General features: G+C 56.5%; 1 protein-coding gene and 1 long non-coding RNA gene across 51 annotated transcripts in view; one reads left to right on the top strand and one right to left on the bottom strand.

The window, feature by feature from the left end:
• Positions 1-20,309, top strand: part of NCOR2 (nuclear receptor corepressor 2) — a 247,317-nt gene that overhangs the window by 12,999 nt on the left and 214,009 nt on the right. For 49 of the 50 annotated variants that reach the window (XM_063712304.1, XM_063712303.1, XM_063712307.1 and 46 more), the window contains exon 2: positions 18,954-19,000. The exons of the other annotated variant lie outside the window; for it this stretch is intronic. The gene's annotated coding sequence lies outside the window, so the exon portion shown is untranslated. The remainder of the gene's footprint in view (positions 1-18,953; positions 19,001-20,309) is intronic. 50 annotated transcript variants of the gene reach the window in all.
• The window catches only part of LOC129049260 (uncharacterized), a 33,944-nt gene continuing 21,618 nt past the window's right edge, over positions 7,984-20,309 (bottom strand). Inside the window, exons 3-4 of the long non-coding RNA XR_008512198.2 lie at positions 14,442-14,658; positions 7,984-10,646 (exon numbers count right to left, since the gene is read on the bottom strand). This is a non-coding gene — a long non-coding RNA (uncharacterized LOC129049260). The remainder of the gene's footprint in view (positions 10,647-14,441; positions 14,659-20,309) is intronic.

Raw genomic sequence — 20,309 nt, 5'->3', positions numbered from 1 at the left:
CCGTGGGTCCAGGCCGCCTCTGTGCTCGCGGTGCTGTAAGGAGTGCCTTTGGGTGCTTGGAGGTGCGGAGGGCACAGCATGAGGTTTGACATTGAGAAGGGGGCACCTGGCTTTTGCCTTGGAGAGAGGGGAGTTGAGTGGGAGGGGGCCCCGAGGGAACCTGGGGAGGGGAGCTTCCCAGAGGAGATACTCCCGGTCTGGATGCCCAGCTGGGTGGTGGGAGGCTGGAGGGCCATGACGATGTGGAACTGCCTGGAGGGCCCCAGACTGGGAGATGGGCCATGGGGAGGGCACGGGGCCTTGGACACCCATCCCCACTGCCGGATTGCTGTGTGATTTTTTGCACAGCGTCTCTGGGACCTGTGAAATGGGAGTGATGCCACCTCGCGGCACCTCTGGCAGGAAAGAGACGCAAAAGGACTTTGAAGCAAGGAAGGCGTTTTGTCGTGCCCTCAGTGGTCTTTAAGCATCAGGAGGGTTCACGTTGCTCATGCCATTATGTGCTTATAGGGCAGGGCTCACCCTGTTCCTTTTTGGCCTGCCCTGGGGCCCTGGCTCCTGAGTGGGGGTTTGTGAGGGTGTAGTCACCAGGAGCTGCGGGGGGAGGGTGCTGACCATGCCAAGGACATCCTGAGCAGCTTTGGATGGCCTCTGGTTCCCCAGCTCCCCCACTCCCCATTTTGAGGGACATCAGCTGCGGAGTGGGGGCGCATGCTGCTCGGGCTCTTGGACGTCTCCTCCCGTGGGTGCCCCGCAGCAGCTCAGCTGTACCCTGCAAAGCCTTCTGCAACCTGGCATGCAGGGACGTGAGGAAGCGTAGGTTTCAGCAGTGGGGGGATTTCTTATGGATCTTACTGGAGCATGGGCTGTATAATAGGGCCATTTGTGACTGGTCAGAAAAAAAACGATGCTCAAAAGTATTGATAAGTTCTTTGTTGTTAATCTAGAGAGGGAGGTCTCTAGTGTTAGGCCACAGGGCTCTGTCTGATCACGTTTTCATCAGATGCTGGACTCTGCACTGCTGGAGACGTGTATTCACGTACAGGTGCTGGCACTGGGCATGCTCGCCCATGCCGTGTAGCAGTGGAGAGACTGAGGCACGTGGACCCTGGGGAGTCGCCTGTTCGGAGTTTAGGATCTGTGGGGTGGGGCCTGGGGAGTTCCCTAGAGGCCTAAAGATTTTTGTGTTTGAAGCCTGTGTTAAGCTGAGTAATGGTCCTCCTCACGACGTCCTAATTCCCAGAAGCTGTGAATATATTATTTTATGCCGCAAAGGGGATTTAAGGTGGCAGATGGAATTAAGGCTGCTAACCAGCTGACCTTGAGATGGGAGATTATCCTGGATTTTCTGCCCGGGCTGGATGTGATCACAATGGTCTTTAAAAGAAGGAGGCAGGAGGTCAGAGAGATTTGAAGATGCTGTGCTGCTGGCTTTGAGGATGGGGAAGGGGCCATGAGCCAAGGAGTGCAGGCAGCTGCAAGAAGCCATAAATGGTGATGGACAGGCTCTCCCCTAGAGTCTCCAGACTGGATGCAGCCTGCCAACACCTTGACTTTAGCTCTGTTAGATCCATTTCAGACCTTGTATCTCCAAAACTGTAAGGTAATAAACTTATGCTGGCTGGGCACGGTGGGTGGCTCACGCCTGTAATCCCCAGCACTTTGTGAGGCCGAGGTGGGAGGATCGCTTGCGGCCAGGAGTTCAAGACCAGCCTGGGGAACACAGTGGGACCCCCGGTCTCTATAAAAAATACGGAAAACTAGCTGGGCATGGTACCTGTGGTCCCAGCTAATCAGGGGACTGAGATGGGAGGATCACTTGAGCTCTGGAGTTGGAGGCTGCAGTGAGCTGTGATCACGCCACTGCACTCCAGCCCAGATGACCAAGTGAGACCCTGCCTCAGAAAACCAAAAAACCTCCTAAACCCCCCAAAAACTTGTGCTGTTTTAAGTCATCGAGTTTGTGGTCATTGTTACAGGGGTAGAGGACGCCTGCTGCCCCCCACAGAGCCTGTGATTTCCCTGTGAACCGGCAACCGGGAACAGGGCCATGGGTGATGTAGTCATGGAGACAATGGCTGCGTTCCTGCCGTTGGTGACCTTGGAATTAAGTGACCCCCTCAGTTTCTTGACCTTGACCTGGGGGCTGTGGCTGAAGAGCACAGAGTGAAGAGAGAAACCTGCAAACTGTAAAGGGCTGTGCTAGTGAAAAGCAAAATGTAAAAGAAACACACAGAGGCAGAGAGACATTTGTGCTTTCTTTTTTCTTTTCTCTTCTTTAGTGGTTTTTTTTGAGACAGGGTCTTGCTCTGTTGCCCAGGCTGGAGTCCAGTGGTGCAATCGCAGCTCACTGCAGCCTCGACCTCCCAGGCTCAAGCAATCCTCCTATCTCAGCCTCCTGAGTAGCTGCGACTACAGGCACATGTCACCATGCTCCGCTAATTGTTTTGATTTTTAGTAGAGATGAGGTGTCATTATGTTGCCCAGGCTGGTCTTGAACTCCTGAGCTCAGGAGATCCTCCTGCCTTGGCCTCCCAGAGTGCTGTGGTTACAGGTGTGAGCCACTGCACCCAGCCCCTTTTTTCTTTTTCTTTTTTTTAATCCCTTAAATCCAGTTGGGAGTACCTGGTCCCAGTGGTTGACCAGAAAAAAAATAAGTCCCCAGCATGTCCCATGACAAGCCACAGTTGATTTCTCCCGGCTGGGTCTCCCATGTGGGCTCTCGGAGCCACGGCCTTTCCCAAGGGGCGGGTGTTCCGGATTCTCAGAACAGCAGGGCACATGCTGCTGCCTTCCAGCTTATTAAAAAGAGGAAGAAAATGGCCCGTGCCTCCTGCCCCCAGGCCTCTGGGCCTGCATGCGGAAACCTGAAGCCTGCAATTAAGTGAAACTGGATCCTTAGTGGGGAGAGGTTCTCCTGGGCTGCTGGAAGAGACTCCAGGTCCCAGACCCCGAGGAGGACCGCTGGCTTGTCACAGACTATGTGGGGTCTTGGGGGCAAAGAGGCGGCCAGAGGAGAGAGGGAGACCAGGCCGGCCGAGCCTTAGCCCAGGACACCAAACTCGGGGCTGTAAGCTAAGGTGGCTTTTGTTAAAAGAGAAAAAGATGACAGGTGACTTTCAAGTCACGGGAGCCCCCTTCCTGGAGGCCACCGCCTCTCACTGGGGCCTGGGCTTTTCCACGAGCCTCTGTGTATCGCTGCACGGCCTGGGAACCTGCCTTGTCTGTGGACACGTGGATCTGTGCGCGCTGCTCTCCTGTTTGCTACTGGGGGAGCCGTATGACTGCTAGTTTTGTAGGTCAAAAGTGGTCGAGTATTGACAACTTTGTATATAATTCAGTGCAGTAGCTTTCTCGGCTAGACAAGTGGCAGACCTGAGTGGTTCCAGACACTGTGTTCTCATGCACCTTATCACATGACTCTGCCTCAGTTTCCTAATATGTAAAATGAGGACCTAAGTAGTCCTCACCTTCTAGGATTGTTTTGAGAATTAGAAGGGTAATAGACACAGCATCCAGAACTATGGCATTAGCTATCATTATTTTTATCTGTATGATTACAGGTTTTCACCATGTGCTGATGCAGTTTGATCCAGTTGGCTAATTTTAACTTCTTGTAGTATTTTGTCATGGGGATGTGACATGTGCTTGGTGTGTTTCCTGGAGAAAGCTACTTTCAGGTGCTTGCCATGGGAAGGGGCTGCCGGGGACTTTGTAGAGAGCACTTCTGGGTGCCCGGGTGCTGTGGCCAGTGAATTTGCCAGCTCCAGGCTTCTCCTGGTGATGCCAGGGGTGCTCCATGGGGGCTTTGCTGAGTCAGCCCTCTCTCCATTGAGGTGTGTGTCCCCCCTGCCAGGTCCTAGTGGAGCCACCCAGGGCCAGGCTGGGCATGTGGTTTGGCAGCTGCTTTACATAAAAGACTGTTTTTGGTTTTTAGAAGCAGAACAAATGTGTTCTCTATAAGCTGGAAAATAAGGAAGGAAAAGCTTGCATATAAAAAAATACAACCACGTTCCTATCCCCCAGAGACAGACTGCCAGCCTCCTGGCCAATGTAGATTCTGATGAAAAGGAACAGAGCTGTCCTCCCCCCGTTCACCATCCTCCCCCTGCCAGTGGCTGCTGGGGGAAGGAGCTGTGAAATACACAGATTGTGGAGCCCCCACTCTAGACCCAGTAGGTTAGACTCCTGAAGGATGGGGCAGGCATTTGGCAGCTGGGGTGGGGCTGTGAGTCAGTGGGACCTGGGTTCACGTCCCACCTCTGCCTTCCTTCCATTTGGTGGGGCAGGAAGCCTTGCCTCTCTGAGCCCTGTGACCTCGTCTTCTTGAATGTGTCCTGCAGCAAGGCCCTGCACACAGTAGGTGCCCAACTGACGCTCTCATGCATTTGGTAAGAACAGCAGGGTTCTCAGCCTGGGTACTGTTCGGGTTTTGGGGGGCTGGGTCATTCTCTGTTGCAAGGGCTGCTCTGGGCACTGCAGGATGCTTAGCAACACCCCTGCTTCCACCCACCAGACCCCAGTAACACCTCAGCCCCCTTTGCTACCGCCAGAAATGCCTCCAGACATTGCCTGCTGTCCTCTGGGGGTCACAGTCACTCCCGCCAGACCCCTGGGATACAGGATCTTAGAGAGGGACCTCAGGAGGGGAGAAAGGTCCTGTGAAGGAGTTTTCCTCGGAGCTTGCGCCCAGCATGTAGATTTTGTTCATTCACATACTTCTCGTAAGTACCTAGTGTGTACTTCCCCTAGGCAGGTGTGACACTCTGCCCATCCACCCCTGCCTTCCCAGTGGGATAGGGTGGTGACTCAAGGCCCCGTTCCTGCCGCCCTCTCTCCCTCTGTGAAATGGGATAAGGTTATCTTGAGGGGTTGCTGGTGATACGGCGAGGCGCTCTGTCACCTTCAGGTGGGCTGTTTTCTTTCTGGGCCTCGGTTTCCCCATTTGGAGAAGGGCGTTCATAATAGCATTTACCTTCTGGGTTGCAGTGGGGAGTCAGGAGTCACTGTGGCTGTGATGATGAGCCCATGATGTGTGCCCGCTTCTGTCCTGGGGCTCCCTCAGCCCGATGTGCCCTGGCGCTGGGGCAGAAGCCCTTGGCACCTTCTCTGTGCCTGGCCTCACGGGTGGGGGTTTCTACTGAAGGGGGCTCAGTTGCCTTCCTCCCCAGGCCCCCAAGGAGCCAGCTCAGCAGAGATCCCTAGGGGGATTAAGTGGGTTCATTTGATCCTGAACGTGAACCTGAGCAGGCGGCTTATCTCCTCAAAAGCCAGACGGGCAGTGGGCCACCCAGCCAAGCGGGGAGTGTGGGATTTTATCCTCCAGCCGCGGCCCTGCCCCTCCCACCACCAGCCCCTCAGCTGCGTGCCTGCCTGTCTCTGTGTGGCATATGCCGCGTGAATTCATCTGATCCTCTCGGTGATCTCGTGACCCAGCAACCATCATCATTGCCAGGCAAGCAACGAAGGCTCAGAGAGGTTAGCTCCCTGGCTCAGTGCCACACTGCATCCCAACCACCCTGACAATATTTACCCCATAGACTTGGAAAATCCCCTCTACTCCTGGGCAATGAAATTTCTCCTTAATACAGACTAGACTCCACACAGAATTAACAACAACAGCAAAAATCTGTGCAGTGCCCCAACTGTCGGGTAAGGGGAAGCGGGGAAACGAGAGGGAGGAGTGGCTGGCTCCCACTCAGAGTGAGTAAGCGTGGATTCTCGAGAAAGCAGATCACAGCCCTGCAGTGCTGGGGGGAGAGGAGAGTGACATTTAAGAAACAGCTAGTATTTGGACTGGTTCTGGCAGGTTTTTTTGAATGGCCAGGTCATTTGAAAATTGTGTAGGAAGGGTGACTTTTATGGAGTGGGACTGTCCCAAAGGCCATGAGCCAGTCATGGGGCAGCCAAAAACATCCCTGGGGTGGGGACCCTGCCATGGAGACCCCCTGCCCCACCCTAACAGCACAGAAAAAAATAACAGGAACAGTAAAGATAATATGCTGTTATTGTGAGATGGAATAATAATAAACAGTAACTATGTTGGGGGGGGACAGCATTGCCATCGAGACCCTCTGTTTTCATATCAATAATACTGACAAAAAGAAAAGAATGGCAGACCAGGCACCATGATGGACCCCCACCCTGTCGCCATCTGGCTTGGACGACTGCAGTAGCCTCTTCCGGGTCCCCAGTCCACTCTGGTCACACCTGTCTGGTCTCTGAGTTGCAGCCAGAGGGATCCCATCAGAAGGACCATGAGAATCTGGCCCCACACTCTCCATTCTCTTCCCACTGCTCTGAGAATAAATTCAGAGGCCACCCGGGAGCTCCTCAGCCCTCACCGACTGCATCTGCCTCTGGGCCTTCGAGTTCATTGTTCCCCCCACCTGGAATGCTGTTCCCTGCATATCGACACAGCTGGCTCCTTGCTGCCATTCAGGTCCCAGCTCAGCGCACGTTTAGGAGGCCTGATGCGATGTGGAGGGGAGTTAGAGTGGAGGAGAGGTCCCACAGGAGGGGACCTGCCCGGCCTGGGGCACCCCAGGCCCCTCTCTCCCACCAGCTGGCTCCTTCACCAGATTCCACATCATCATAGTTCTTATGGTTATTTTATAACCTTACAAGTTTTAGAATTATATCTCATTCTGTATGTGTATTTATATATATGTTGTTACATATATGAATATGTATTCTTTATAACACACTTTTCTCATATAAAAATATATGATTGGTCTCTCCATACAGTGGAATATTATTCAGCCATGAAAAGGAATGAAGTACGATGCATGCTACACTGTGGGTGAAACTTGAAACCATGATGCTGAGTGAAAGAAGCCAGACACACAAGGCCACATAGTGTACGATTCCACTTTTATGAAATGCCCAGAACAGGCAAACCTGTAGAGACAGAAAGCAGATTGGTGGTTGCCAGAGGCTGGAAGGAGGGGACCTGGGGAGAACCTACTCCATGTTGATGGGGTCTCCTTTTAAGAGTGATGAAAATGTTTTGGAATTAGATAGAGGTGATGGTCGCACAGCACTGGGAATTTCCTAAATGTCAGAGCTGCCTACTTTATAGTGGTTAATTTTATGTTATGTGAATTTCGTCTCCATTTGAAAAATGTGGGAACTAAAAAACATGGAGTAGTCCCCCCTTAATCTTAATCTTGGGGGATATATTCTAAGACCCCCAGTGGATGCCTGAAGCTGCAGACAGTATGGAACCCTATATACACTCCATCTTTTCCTGCATGTACAGACCTATGACAAGGTTTTCTTTACAAATTAGGCACAGTGAGAGATTAACCACCATAACTAATAATAAAATAGGACAGGCCAGGTGTGGTGGCTCATGCCTGTAACCCCAGCACTTTGGGAGGCCAAGGCGGGTGGATCTCTTGAGGCCGGGAGTTTGAGACCAGCCTGGCCAACATGGTGAAACCCCGTCTCTACTAAAAATATAACAAAATTTAGCCAGGCGTGGTGGCGGGTGCCTCTAATCCCGGTTACTCAGGAGGCTGAGGCAGGAGAATCACTTGAACTCGGGAGGTCGAGGTTGCAGTGAGCCGAGATTGCACCGTCGCACTCCAGCCTGGGCGACAGAGCGAGACTCAGTCTCAAAAAAAATAAAAATAAATAAAATAAAATAAAAAGACAATGTTAACAGTATGCTAGCATCACTGCTCTTGTGCTTTGGGGCCATTGTTCAGTCAGATAAGGGCTACTTGAATACAAGCACTGCTGTACCATCACAGTTGATCTGATTCCCGGGACGGACACTCACAGGCAGGACCGTCTGCCGAGTGGGTCCTCCTGGGCAGAGGGAGGGGTCACGTCCTGGGCTGGACAGGACGCGATGGTGCAAGATCTCATCATGCTACTTAGAACAGCATGCAATTTAAAACTTAGGAATTGGCTGGGCGCGGTGGCTCATGCCTGTAACCCCAGCACTTTGAAAGGCCAAGGTGGGTGGATCTCTTGAGGCCAGGAGTTTGAGACCAGCCTGGCCAACATGGTGAAACCCTGACTATACTAAAAACACAAAAATTAGCTGGGCGTGGTGGCAGACGCCTGTAATCCAAGATACTCAGGAGGCTGAGGCGGGAGGATCACTTGAACCCGGGAGGTGGAGGTGGAGGTGGAGGCGGAGGTGGAGGCTGCAGTGAGCTGAGATCACACCACTGCACTCCAGCCTATATAACAGAGTGAGAAAAACAAAACAAAACAAAAACCCAAAAACTTACGAGTTGTTTATTTGTGGAATTTTCCGTTTGTTTTCAGACCACCATACTGAAACTGTGCAAAGTTGCCGCGGCTAAGCAGGAACTGCTGTACATATTTATTAAGCCCTTACTGTATGCTGGGCATTCGTTCTTACTGTAGGCAGGCATTCGCTCACTGAGCCTCTGAGTCAGCCCTGTGAGCTGAGTTTCTATTTTACGGCGAGGAAATAGGCCCAGAAGGGTTAAGCCACGTGCCCAGGGTCACAGAGCTAGAAAGCAGTGCAGCTGGGTTTTGAACCCGGGTCTCAGACCCTATCCTGGGATCACGAGACCTGTGCTCTGTGGTCTTGCTGCAGGCTGAGCCCTGCCAGGGAGCAGAAACAGCCTGTGCCTGGGATGGGTCTCTCCTGCCTGTCTGTGCTTCACCTACGCACACCCCTGAACTGCTGCCCCGGGTAATGTGTGGCTTTGCATGTGTCCCGGGTGACACGGAGACTCTGGGGTGGGGCCAGTTCACAGCTCTGCCTGTGTGCATGGAACTTTGCTCATCTGCCGGGCCCAGAGAGGGTCCCCAGGCCGAAAGACTGTTCCACGCCACTCGTCCCCCACCCCCAGCCTGACCACAGAAGCAGGAACTTCCCAGCACGGGGCGGCGCAGGGAATCAGCGTGGCTCACTCTGTGGAGTGTGTGGGGCCACTGGGCTGTTTCAGTTTCTGCTGCGTTTCTTGCTCTGACTCAGGGCCCTGCCCCCAGCTGGGCCACTTGGGCTTCTGAACGCCTGCCAGGCTGAGCTGAGCTCACTGGTACATGAGAAAGATCCTGGGCTGAGCTGCCCTTGCCTGGCATCCTTGGGCCTTGATTTTCCCATCTGTGTGGTGGGGGCTTCAAAGTGCCCCGTGTGTCGGTGGGTTGGTGTGGAGGGATTGGGTGTGGACACCAGGGGCTGAAAGCTGATGGGGACTCATGGGGAAACCTGTGCCTCGGACCCCTCCAGACCAGGGGCTCCTGCAGAGCCCTGCCCATGGAAGATCTGGGTCAGGGGCTGCCTTGTCTCTGGGTGCTTCTGTTGTCACTGGCCTCTGGCCCCAGCCTGGTGGTCACCAAAGCCTATGTTTCCCCTGGGCCTGCTGCGGAAGTGCGAGGCAGGGAAGGTGGGCTCTCATCCAGTCCTCTCATCATGGCCCTCCGAGACTCTGCTCCCTACCCCTGGGCCCTGCTTTTGGGTGTTCGAGGTGCTGGGGACATTGGTTGGCGTCTCAGTAGGGTTGCAGGCTGGCAAGGGGCCCTGGGGAGGTGGCCTGGTGAACCCCGATGGTGAGCTTCAACTGAGCACTGCTGGGTGCCAGGCCGTGAATTTCTCTTCAGAGTAGCCCCTGGCATCATCCCGGTTTTACAGATGGGCACACTGGGGTTCCGAGAAGCAAGGCACCTTCCTCAGGTTTTAAAAAATGACAGCACTAGGGCTGGAGCGGGAGCCAGCCTGATTTTAGCCACCTAATATAATTGCCTCCGTTTCACCATGAGAAACTGCCTCTGAGAAGTTAAGCAGCACACACAGGGGTCGCAGTCTCCTGCCAAGATGAGATGGCTCAGGGATTTGATCTGGGTCTCAGGCCCATTTGAGGGCCCCCCGGGGACTCTGTATGTCAGCCCCACTCGTGTCTGGCTGTTCCCTCCTGTGTGTGGGCACCGGCTGAATGGTGGAAGCAGGTCCCTCTTGGGAGCAGGTCATGGGTGCTGGGGCTGCATCCCTGACCTACCCTGGGTCCGGGCGGGTGTGGAGGCAGAGGAGGATGTCCTGGGGGTTTGAGTGGGGGCAGAGCCTGCTTGTGAGGTGGAAGGTGGGGCAACTGAATCAGTGTGGGCCACCTTCCCACCCTGGATATCCCCAGGCCCTCGTGACAAATCTCTTTCACCATCTCTTGACCCAGCAATTAATTTCTCCTGGCGGATGGTGCCCCACCCTCCAGGGAGCTTCTAACGGCCAGACCCTGCTCCTGGGCGGGCAGCCCGGGGTAGAGGCTGGGGAGGGTCCGCAGAGGTTTTTCTGTTCAGCTGCAGAATCAGGGGTCCCCAGGCCAGGCAGCCTCTCTGGGAGAAGCCAGCAGCTGACATTTTGGGGTACTTGCTCTGCCTATCTGTGGGCTAAACCTGAGTTCATCTACAACATACTGTGAGGCAGGTGTTGTGATGTTCCTCTTTTACAGACAGGGTCACTGCGGGGCATAGAGAGGCTTCCCGAAGCTTCCATCTCATCCAGCAGTCTCCAGTGCACCCTTTCCATAGACGCCCTTCTCATCTCCTGCCCTGCTGGGGCTCCCCGGGCAGGAGGTGCCGGGCAGAGGCGGCGTCGCTGGTGCTGGTGTGGATCCCAGTCCTGGGAACTCTCTGGGAGGGCTTTCTTGCCTCACTGCCTCCATCTGCACAGGGGGAGGATGTGGGGCGGTTGTAAGAATTAAACGAGTTAATCATTGTAAGGGGCTTAGCATTGTGCGGAGGCAGTGAAACCCTGCACTTCAGGCCCCGTGGGACTGTCGGTGCCCGTGAGGGTGAGGGGGCTGGACAGACAGGTGGATGGACGGCTGGCCTCTCCGTGCTGCCGCGTGGGGCCTCCGCGGCCTCCCGGCCTGGGCTGCGCTCCCTGCCCTGTCGTGGCCCGTGCTTGGCCATGAGCCAGGCTGCTGCCACCCCGACAGAGCCCGCGTCCCCCTTCCCTCCTGAAAGCGGTCGATACCCCGGCTCCTTCCTGGGCTCTAATTGCCCCTGCTGGCTGCTGTCTCTGATGGCGGCCCCACACCCCGCAGCGAGGAGATGGGCGGCGAGGTTTCTGGGAAGCCTAGTCCCTGCTAAATCCACGGCGCTGTCGGGGTGGAGAATGGAGTGGCCGAGAGCAGAGGGTCAGATGCTTGGGGTCCTGTCTCCCCGCCCCTTGCTGGCTGTGTGACCTGGGGCAGGTGACCCCGTGTGGGTCTGTTTCCCCACCCCTGAAACGGGGTCCAGATGCACGTGGCCTGGCAGGAAGTGAGGGCTGTTCTTATTATTGTGATGATCGTTGTCATGGTTTTTGCAGCGGCTCCTCCCCAGTCGCTGTGCCTGGTGTCAGTGCAGCCTCCCTTGTTGGGAGCAGACAGGTGGTCCTGGGGCCAGGGCGCGTTCCTGGGCAGGGCACGGGGTTGCTCCTCAGGTCCCCCTCTGGACAGGGCTGCGCCCCATCCCCACCTCCCTACTGGTCCCACTGCAGGCCCTGATCACTCACATCCATGCTGCCAGCCCCCTTGGCCTTGGTCTGGTGGCCCTTGCCCTAGCTGGTAGAGGAGGGATGGGAGGAAGAGAGGCTGTGACCCCCATCTTCACCCACCCGCCCGCCCTTGGCTATTGCAGTCCAGTGGGGACTGAGACCTTGGTGAACTCTGGGTGGCTGCCTCTGCAGCTTCCAGGAGAGCTGGCGCGGGGCGGGCTGCCTCGGCTGTCACTGGAGAAGGAAAACATATCCCGGCAGCTTCTCAATGGAAGGGCTGCGGAACTTGCCTCCCTCCCACTCTGGCTGTCTGGGCTGCTGGCTACCACAGGGACAGGGACCAGGTGACACCATTGCAGGAGACAGGGGAGGCTCCTTGTTCACCCCGTGTGGGAAGATGTATCCGGCGGACCCCGGCCGGCCCTTGGAGGGTGGTGAGCCGCCTCCATGTCTCACGGCACCTGGGTTGTGCTGTGCTGGAAGTCCCCAAACTCCAGCCTGCAGGGAAGGCTTCTGGGAGTCATGCCTGCCCCTTGGGGGCCAGGGTCTGATCTGTGGGTCTGCGGGGTCCGGTTTAGAGCTTCTGCAGAGCGCGCCCCGAGGCTGGCTCATGCTGGCCTGGCAGGTTCCTAGGGCCTGGGGTGGGCGCTGAGGGTCTTGGCCTGGGTGCCCAGGGCAGAGGCGTCATGGAGTGGAGCCTGGGCTGCTGTCGCCCACCTCGCCCATCTCTGTGGGCACTGTGGGTGCTCGGTTAACACCCGTACTTCTCCCTTCTGGAAGATGTCCTTCATGTGGCCCTGCCGAGGGTGTGGCTGTTGTGGCCGGTGTGGCCACTGGTCAGGGGAGGCTGGGCTGAGAGGGAGGATTTATACTGAACCCTGGGCTTGAGTAATCATAGGTCCTGGAGGCACAGGAGCCCTGAGGCAATGGCCCCCCCTGTTCCTGTGGCTGCTGCAGGTCTGGTGGGAAAGGCTCCAGAGTCCAGACACCAAGCCCTTGCCCAGCATTGAGGCTGGAGCCCCACAGTTCTGATCCTCCATGCAGGAAGAGGCTGAGGCTGGGTCTGGAGAGGGCAAGAGGTCGATGCCTCCATGGAGCCCTCAGGGATTGACCCAAAGGTGTCCTCGCTGGCCCTGCCCCACACTGTTCCTACTCAGTTATGTGTTCCACTGGAGCATGTGGCTCCCCTCCTGTGACCAGGAACACAGCCCCCATCCCCCTCCAGCTCTCCACTCCCCATCCCCCTCCAACTCTCCACCCCCTCCCCCTCCAGCTCTCCACCCCCTCCCCCTCCAGCTCTCCACTCCCCATCCCCCTCCAGCTCTCCACTCCCAATCCCCCTCCAGCTCTCCACCACATCCCCTCCAGCTCCATTCCCATCCCCCTCCAGCTCCATCCCCACCCCCCTCCATCTCCACTCCCCACCTGCTCCATCTCCACTCCCCATCCCCTTCAATCTCCACTCCTCATACCCCTCCATCACCACTCCCCTTCCCCCTCCATCTCCACTCCCCTTCCCCCTCCATCTCCACTCCCCACCCCCCTCCATCTCCTCCTCCGTCCCCCTCCATCTCCACTCCCTGTCCCCTTCCAGCTCTCCACTCCCCACCCCCTCCATCTCCACTCCTCGTCCCCCTCCAGCTCTCCACTTCCCATCCGCCTCCATCTCCATTCCCCATCCCCCTCTAGCTCTCCACCCCATCCCCCTCCAGCTCTTCACTCCCCATCCCCTTCCATCTCCCCCATCCCCCTCTAGCTCTCCACCCCCAGCCCCTTCCATCTCCTCTCCCCATCTCCCTCCATCTCCACCTCCATCCCCCTCCATCACTGCTCCCCATCCCCCTCCATCTCCACTCCCCATCCCCCTCCAGCTCTCCACTCCCCATCCCCCTCCATCTCCACTCCCCATCCCCCTTCATCTCTACCCCCATCCCCCTCCATCTCTACTCCCCATCTTCCTCTAGCTCTTCACCCCAGATCCCCTTCCAGCTCTCTACTCCCCATCCCCCTCCATCTCCACTCCCCACCCGCCTCCATCTCCACTCCCCACCCCCTCCATCTCCACTCTCCATCCCCCTCCATCTCCACCCTCCATCCCCTTCCAGCTCTTCACTCCGCATCCCCCTCCATATCCACCCCCATCCCGCTCCAGCTCTCCACCTCCCATCCCCCTCAAGCTATTCACTCTCCATCCCCCTCCATATCCACCCCCATCCCCCTCCATCTCCACTCTTCATCTCCCTCCAGCACCACTCCCCATCCCCCTCCAGTACCACTCCCCATCCCCCTCCAGCTCTTCACTCCCCACCCCCCTCCATCTCTACTCTCCATCCCCTTCCATCTCCACTCCATCCCCCTCCAGCTCTCCCCACCCCCCTCCATCTCCACCCCCATCCCCCTCCAGCTCTTCACCCCCCATCCCCCTCCATATCTGCCCCATCCCCCTCCAGCTCTCCACCTCCCACCCCCCTCCAGCTCTCCACCCCCATCCCCCTCCAGCTCTTCACTCCCCATCCCCCTGCATATCCACCTCCCATCCCCCTCCATCTCCATCCCCCTCCAGCTCTCCACCTCCATCCCCCTCCAGCTCTACTCCCCAGCCCTCTCCAGTTCTCCACTCCCCAGCCCTCTGGCTGCCCCAGCTTCTCTAACCCTTTGAGCTGGTTCCTGCCCCTGGGCCTTTGCACAGGCTGTGCCTTCTGCCTGGAGTGCTCTTTTTTCCTTCCTCATGGACAGCTGTTCCCCAGCCCTCTGTGCTTGGCTCCAGTGTCTCCTCCTGCAGGAGGCCCTCCCTGCCCTCCCTGCCCTGCCTCCCACCACTGCAGGGTCACCATGGTTTATGTCCGTCACTCCAGGGGCCACTCTTTGCAATCACCTTGCTCACTTATGGGTGTACTGGAGGGTGTTTGGGTGTGGGTGTGTGTGACCTCGGCCCCTAAGACCCTCAGCTTTTGTGTTTGCAGTCATGTCCCTGTACCTGGCAGGTAACAGGGCGTCTGTCCCCTCTGTTTGTTGAGCAGCTGAAGGTTGATGGTGTCCTGGTCGAGGCAGGTCGAAGCTGCCTCTGGGTTTGAATGTCGGCTGGCTCTGCCTCTTGCGGCTGTGTGGCCGTGGGTGGTGGCTTCCCATCTCTGAGTGTGGCGAATGGACGAGTCAGGTTGGCCTTTGTGGCTGGGGTGAGCCAGGCGGGCTTCCTGGAGGAGGAAAAGATAGTGCTTGTTCTGGTTCCAGCAGGGTGGAGAGCAGGGTGAGGGTGTATTTGGTAGAGTTGAGGGTAAAAGCCAACGCCAGGAGGTGGGCTTGTTTGGGAGCTGACAAGGGGGGTGCTGGCAGGTGGGGACAAGTCTCAGCCTGTGTCCATGGTGGGCTTGGCAGAGGGGAGCCTTGGAACCGGTCCTTGCTCTCCCCATGCATCCGCTTTGCCGGGAGACTAGCCTGGCCAGCCCCAGGGGCGCGAGGATGGAGGCCTGGCCTTCTTCCAGCTGTGGGTGGACTGAGCCGGTGGCTTCAGAGGAAGGGGGGTGCCCAGGTTCCCCCAGCCTGCCTGGGAGGCTGAGGGGGAGCATGGGAGCTTGCTGGGGGACAGTGAGCATGAAGGAGCGGGTGGGATGCCGTGCGGGGAGGGCCCACGGAGCCGGCCAGTGGACCTGGGCCTGAGCTGGAATGTGTGTGGGTGGCCCCAAGCCGGTGAGTGTGAACCGGGTGTGCACGAGTGTGAACGAGTGTGAATGTGAGTGCAGCAGAGTGAGCAAGTGCGAGCGACTGCGGCGTTGAGCGAGTGAGTGGTGGGTGTGAGCACAGGGGAGCGTGAGACAGTGAGTGAGACCCGCCGCCGCGGGGCTGAGCTGGGAGACGCCCGGCCCGGGAAGTCCTGACGGGTGCGGCTCTGCCAGGGAGGCGTGGGGCCCGGTCCACACTGTGGCCCACATGCCCTGGCCGCTTGCAGGCAGCCTGGGCTGGAGCAGCCTCCACCCCACGCTGCCAGCCCTGTGCCCTGGTGCCCTGGCTCCCCATGGCCCAAGAACTTGGCCCTGGGTTTGGATCCCCGCTCACTCTCTTCCTTGCCGCGTGGCCTTGGGTGAGTCCTCCCTCAGAGCAGCAGTTTCCTGGCCAGGGACACGGGCTGGCTGCGCCCCTGAAAGGGTCCTGTGCAGGAAGTGGATGTTGTCACCGTCTCCTTCCCTCCCCTACTAGCTCTGCCCAGGGTCGGAGACGGGGAGCGGGGAGCGGGCCTCTTGATTCTCACCATCCCTTGCCTGCCTTTTGGACTCTAATGCATGATGCTCTCCATGCCGGTCCCTCTCCCACCTCGCTGCGCCCAGCCTGGCCGCCCACCACATCGCTCTCCTGGACTGGCACAGTGGCCTCTCCCTTGGCCGTGGCTTCTGCCCTCACCCGAGGTCCACGGCCGGATGCATCTCCACTTTGGAGTGGGACCTTGCCCCTCTGCCGCCTGCATAACCCTCCTAAGATTCTCTGCTCTAGAGAGAAAACCCATCTGCAGAACCCTGCGTGACCCGCCCCTGCTGCCTCCAGCCCTCCCCTCTCTTCCTCTCCCCCTGGCCCTGCTCCAGCCAGGGCCCTGGGTTCCTTCCCACCTCAGCCCAGTGCTCGCTGCCCCTTGGCTCCTCAGTCATATCCCTGGATTCTGGCCAGTGTGACAGGTTGCCTGTCCTGGGAAGTCCCTGCTGAGTTTTCTAAATTGGGAACCCCTCTTTGGACCTATGTGTCCCTCCATCACTGCTGGGAGATTCTCTGTTTCCCTCTGGACAATGTGACCTTGGGGCCAGCCCCCACTGGCCTTGACCCCACGCCACCGGGACACCCTGGGACTCTGTCTGTTGGGGATTGCAGGCTGAGCTGGCTGGGCTTGGGAGCAGGTTAGGAGAAGATGGGGTCTGATCTCCCAGCTGTCTCTCCCAGGTGGAGGTTGAGAGCTTCTTGGTGCCCAGGGAGAGTGCCTGCCAGGCCTGGCTCTGCCCTAGCCCATGACGGGACGTGCTGCAGGTGGCTGGCCACCGAGGCTTCCGGGAGCTGGGGAGGGCGGCTGTGAAGATGTGCCCGGGCCCTCCCTGTTTCCAGCCTTCCCGCAGGGCCTGTCTCTGGAGCTGATGCAGATGGCAGGACCAAGTGCCAAGCCTGGGGGCATGGTAGTGAAAAAAGCGCTTAAAAAAGAAAAAAGGGCAGGAAAGAAGTGGCTGGCTTGTCCCCCTGTGAGCTGCCCACAGCTGCCCTTTCAAAGGCTCCCTCCTTGGGGCCTGAGGGCCTGCCAGGCACTGGAGAGGGCTGGCCTCTCGGAGCTTGGCTGCCAGCCCCTGGGTGGGGTAGGAGTCATGTCCAGCAAGAACTGAGCACTCGAAGTGGCACACACTGGAGTGGCACACATGGAAGTGGTGCACACACTGGAGTGGCACACACCGGAGTGGCACATACTGGAGTGGCACACACCGGAGTGGCACACACTGGAGTGGCACACACTGGCACTGAGGGCACTTTACATTCACAACATTCCTGTGGGGTCAGCATTTTTAAAATCATGGTTTCCATTTTAGAGACAAGGAATCTGAGGCTCAGAGAGGTGAAGTTGCTTGTTCCAAGTTGCACAGCTAGGAGAGGATAGAGGCCAGATTGGAACCTGGGGAGCCTGGCTTCAGAGCTTGAGCACTGCACACAACTGCTCCCTTGTGGGAGCGGGCAGCCCTGGCCTCACCAGTCCCTGATCCCTCAGCTTCGGCACGAGGTGGAGAAGGGGTTTCCCAGAGGTCCACTTGAGACTGACTGTCCGGTGCTCTGCCCACTGTACTATTTTTTACTTGTTCTTTTCATGCAGAAGTTAACAAGATAAAGAATGCATAAACCCCTCGGTGCAGATTAGCGAACAATTATAAAGGGGTCACCTTGTAGCCACGGGCTGCCTTCTCCCTAGAGGTGATTGGCGTCCTAACGTTTGTGGGAATCACATTCTTTTTGTTGTATTTGACTACCTCTGCAGGCTTCTTTACAAATGTGAAAGTTGTTTTGTCTTCCCTGGAATCCTATAATGGAACCGTAGAGTCTGCAGCCTTGAATGTGGCTTCTTGGCCACAGCCTGAGTCTCAGATTCCTCCCTGTGGTTCTGTGTGTCTGCACTTGGTTCCTCTTGATTGCAGAGTTATATGGCATGGATGTACCACTGTTTGTTTATCTGTTCACCTGTGGATGGGCCGTTGGGTTGTTTTCAGTTGTTCTGCGATTGTGCATAAAGCTTCAGTGAACATTTATGCGCGAGTCTGTGTAGCTGTTTTCATGTCTGTCTGATAAAGTCCTAGGAGTTGAATTAGTGAGTCATGTGGCGAGCATGTGTTTAACTATAAGAAATGACCAAACTGTTTTTGCAAAGTAGTTGCTCCATTTTGCATCCCGTCGGCAATGGGTGAGGGTTCCAGGTGCTCCTTCTTCTCACCAGCACTTGATGTTGTCTGTCTCATGTTTGCCATCCCCATGGGTGAGCAGTGGTCTTTCATGGTTTTAATTGCCCTCTCTTAAGGACTGATGACGTTGGGCATCTTTTCGTGTCTTACTGGCCATGTGTATGTACTCTTTGGTGAAGTGTCTGTGTTGTCTTTTGCCTGTCTGCTGTTGGGTTGACTGGCTCATTGATTTGTGGGTGTCCCCTCTGTATTCTGGATACTAGCTGTCATTGCACTATTTTTGACTTTGTATGGTAACTCAGAAATTCTTAAATGAGGCTGGGCACAGTGGCTCACACCTGTAATCCCAGCACTTTGGGAGGCCAAGGCAGGAGGATTGCTTGAGCCCAGGAGTTTGAAACCAGCCTGGGCAACATGGTGAGACCCTGTCTCTACAAAAAAATACAAAAATTAGCTGGGCATGGTGGCACGTGCCCATAGTCCCAGCTACTTAGGAGGCTTAGGTGGGAGGATCGCCTTAGGTTGAGGCTGCAGGGAGCCATGATTGCACCACTGCACCCCAGTCTGAGGGACAGAGCGAGACTGTATCCAAAACAAAAACAAAAACACTCCAAAATACCAAACAAACAAAAATAAATTCTTGCATGAGAATAGTAGATACCCCCACCCCCGACCCCGTCCTTCAGGTATCGGTCGACCCATCTGCCTGTTTGTGGGGTCCTCTGGGTAGTTAATGGGGCAGTTTCCCAGTAGCCTAGCCGTGTTGCCCGGGGCCCCTCGGTGGTCTTGCCAGGGTGTGGGATGCCTTTAAATCCACACATCTGGGATTGAGTCACAGCTCCGTCACTTCCCGGCTCTGACAACCTGGGCATGAGATTTGATTGAGTCTCAGTCTCCCTCTCTGTCAAATAGGTCGCAGTACCTGCCTCACAGGGTTATCATGGAGAAATACTTCGTCCAGTGCTTATGACACACGGGCCCTGACAGCAGACATGGTCTTTTTTCCTGCACATCGGTGTCATCATGCCAAACTCCATACATGGCGATGTCAAGTAACAAAACCCATGTTTTCTCCACAGGTCTTCCTGAGTCTTTGAGGACACAGCCTCGCTGGAGGCAGTTTCTGGTAGGTTCATGTCTGTCTCCACCAGGAGGTTCATCCTGCCTGGACCTTCTCACGGGAAATGGGTCTGGAATTACTCGGAGCCAGGTTCGGCCTGGAGTGTGTGGTGGGGGCCTTGGGGGGGTGTGTGGGATCTGGCACATCAGAGCTGTCCAGGGCAGGGAGCAGCTAGGGCAGTTTGCGGGGTCCCCCAGTGATGGGCTGTTTCCTGGCTGAGTTGGTGCAGTGATTTTTTGGTGACACCTGAGAGATGGGAGGGTCCCTGACAGTGTCAGTGTCGGGAGGGTGGGTTTCCCCAGGCTCCAGGGTTCTTGGTCACATTGCTTTTGTGCTTTGGCAGTGGGCCTGCAGGTTTGGCCAGGGTGGAGCCTGTCGATGGGCTCAGGTGTTCGGGTATTGGGTGTTGGAGGAAGCCCTGAGGCTGAACCACCACTGTTGGTCCCTGTGCCCAGCAGGCAAAGAGGTGACCTGGGTCCTGGTATTATCATTGCTACTTCCGTGCTGGGCACCGGGGCCAGGTTGCTTTATCTCTCTGTATCTCTGTTTCTCCATCTGTAGACTGGGGGGAGGGGGGGGGCGGGCAATAACAGTTTCCCCTTATAGGGTTTTGCTGTGGTGATTAATGCTCATAGAGAGCAGTGCCTGGCCCGAGAAGGTGCCTGGTGAGTCATAATCACAGGTCGTGCTTTTCACACGTTACCCCATTTTGTGACCCTCACAGCAACACTCCAGAATGGGTGGTGCCTCATTTTACAAGTGGGGAAACTGAGGCACAGGTTGGCCACATGTCCCAGATCTTTCAGCTGGAATCAAAGAGCCAGAAGCAAAGAACCCCTTCTCACCCTTCCCAGGGAATCCAGCAGGTTTCTCCCGGAGTGCTCATTTCCCAGCCAGGCAGTTGGTCGCTGAGGGCATTGCAGGGCTCGTGCACATGGAAGCTGGGGCACACGGCGGGCACACAGCGTGTTCTGGCTCATGACAGGCTGCTGTTGGGAGATTTCATTCTTGTTCCAAATACAGTCATGTGCTGCATAACGACATTTTGGTCAACGGTGGACCGCATATATGACAGTGGTCCCATAAGATTATAATACCACATTTTTTTTTTTTTTTGAGACAGAGTCTTGCTCGATTGCCCAGGCTGGAGTGCAATGGTGTGATCTCGGCTCACTACAACCTCTGCCTCCAGGTTCAAGCTATTCTCCTGCCTCAGTCTCCTTAGTAGCTGGGATTACAGGCATGCGCCACCACACCCGGCTAATTTTTGTATTTTTAGTAGAGATGGGGTTTCGCCATGTTGGCCAGGCTGGTC

The sequence above is a fragment of the Pongo abelii genome, chromosome 10 (genome assembly GCF_028885655.2).
Source record: "Pongo abelii isolate AG06213 chromosome 10, NHGRI_mPonAbe1-v2.0_pri, whole genome shotgun sequence".
In the NCBI taxonomy this organism is placed as follows: domain Eukaryota; kingdom Metazoa; phylum Chordata; class Mammalia; order Primates; family Hominidae; genus Pongo; species Pongo abelii.
This window is presented reverse-complemented; position numbering and strand designations above follow the sequence as displayed.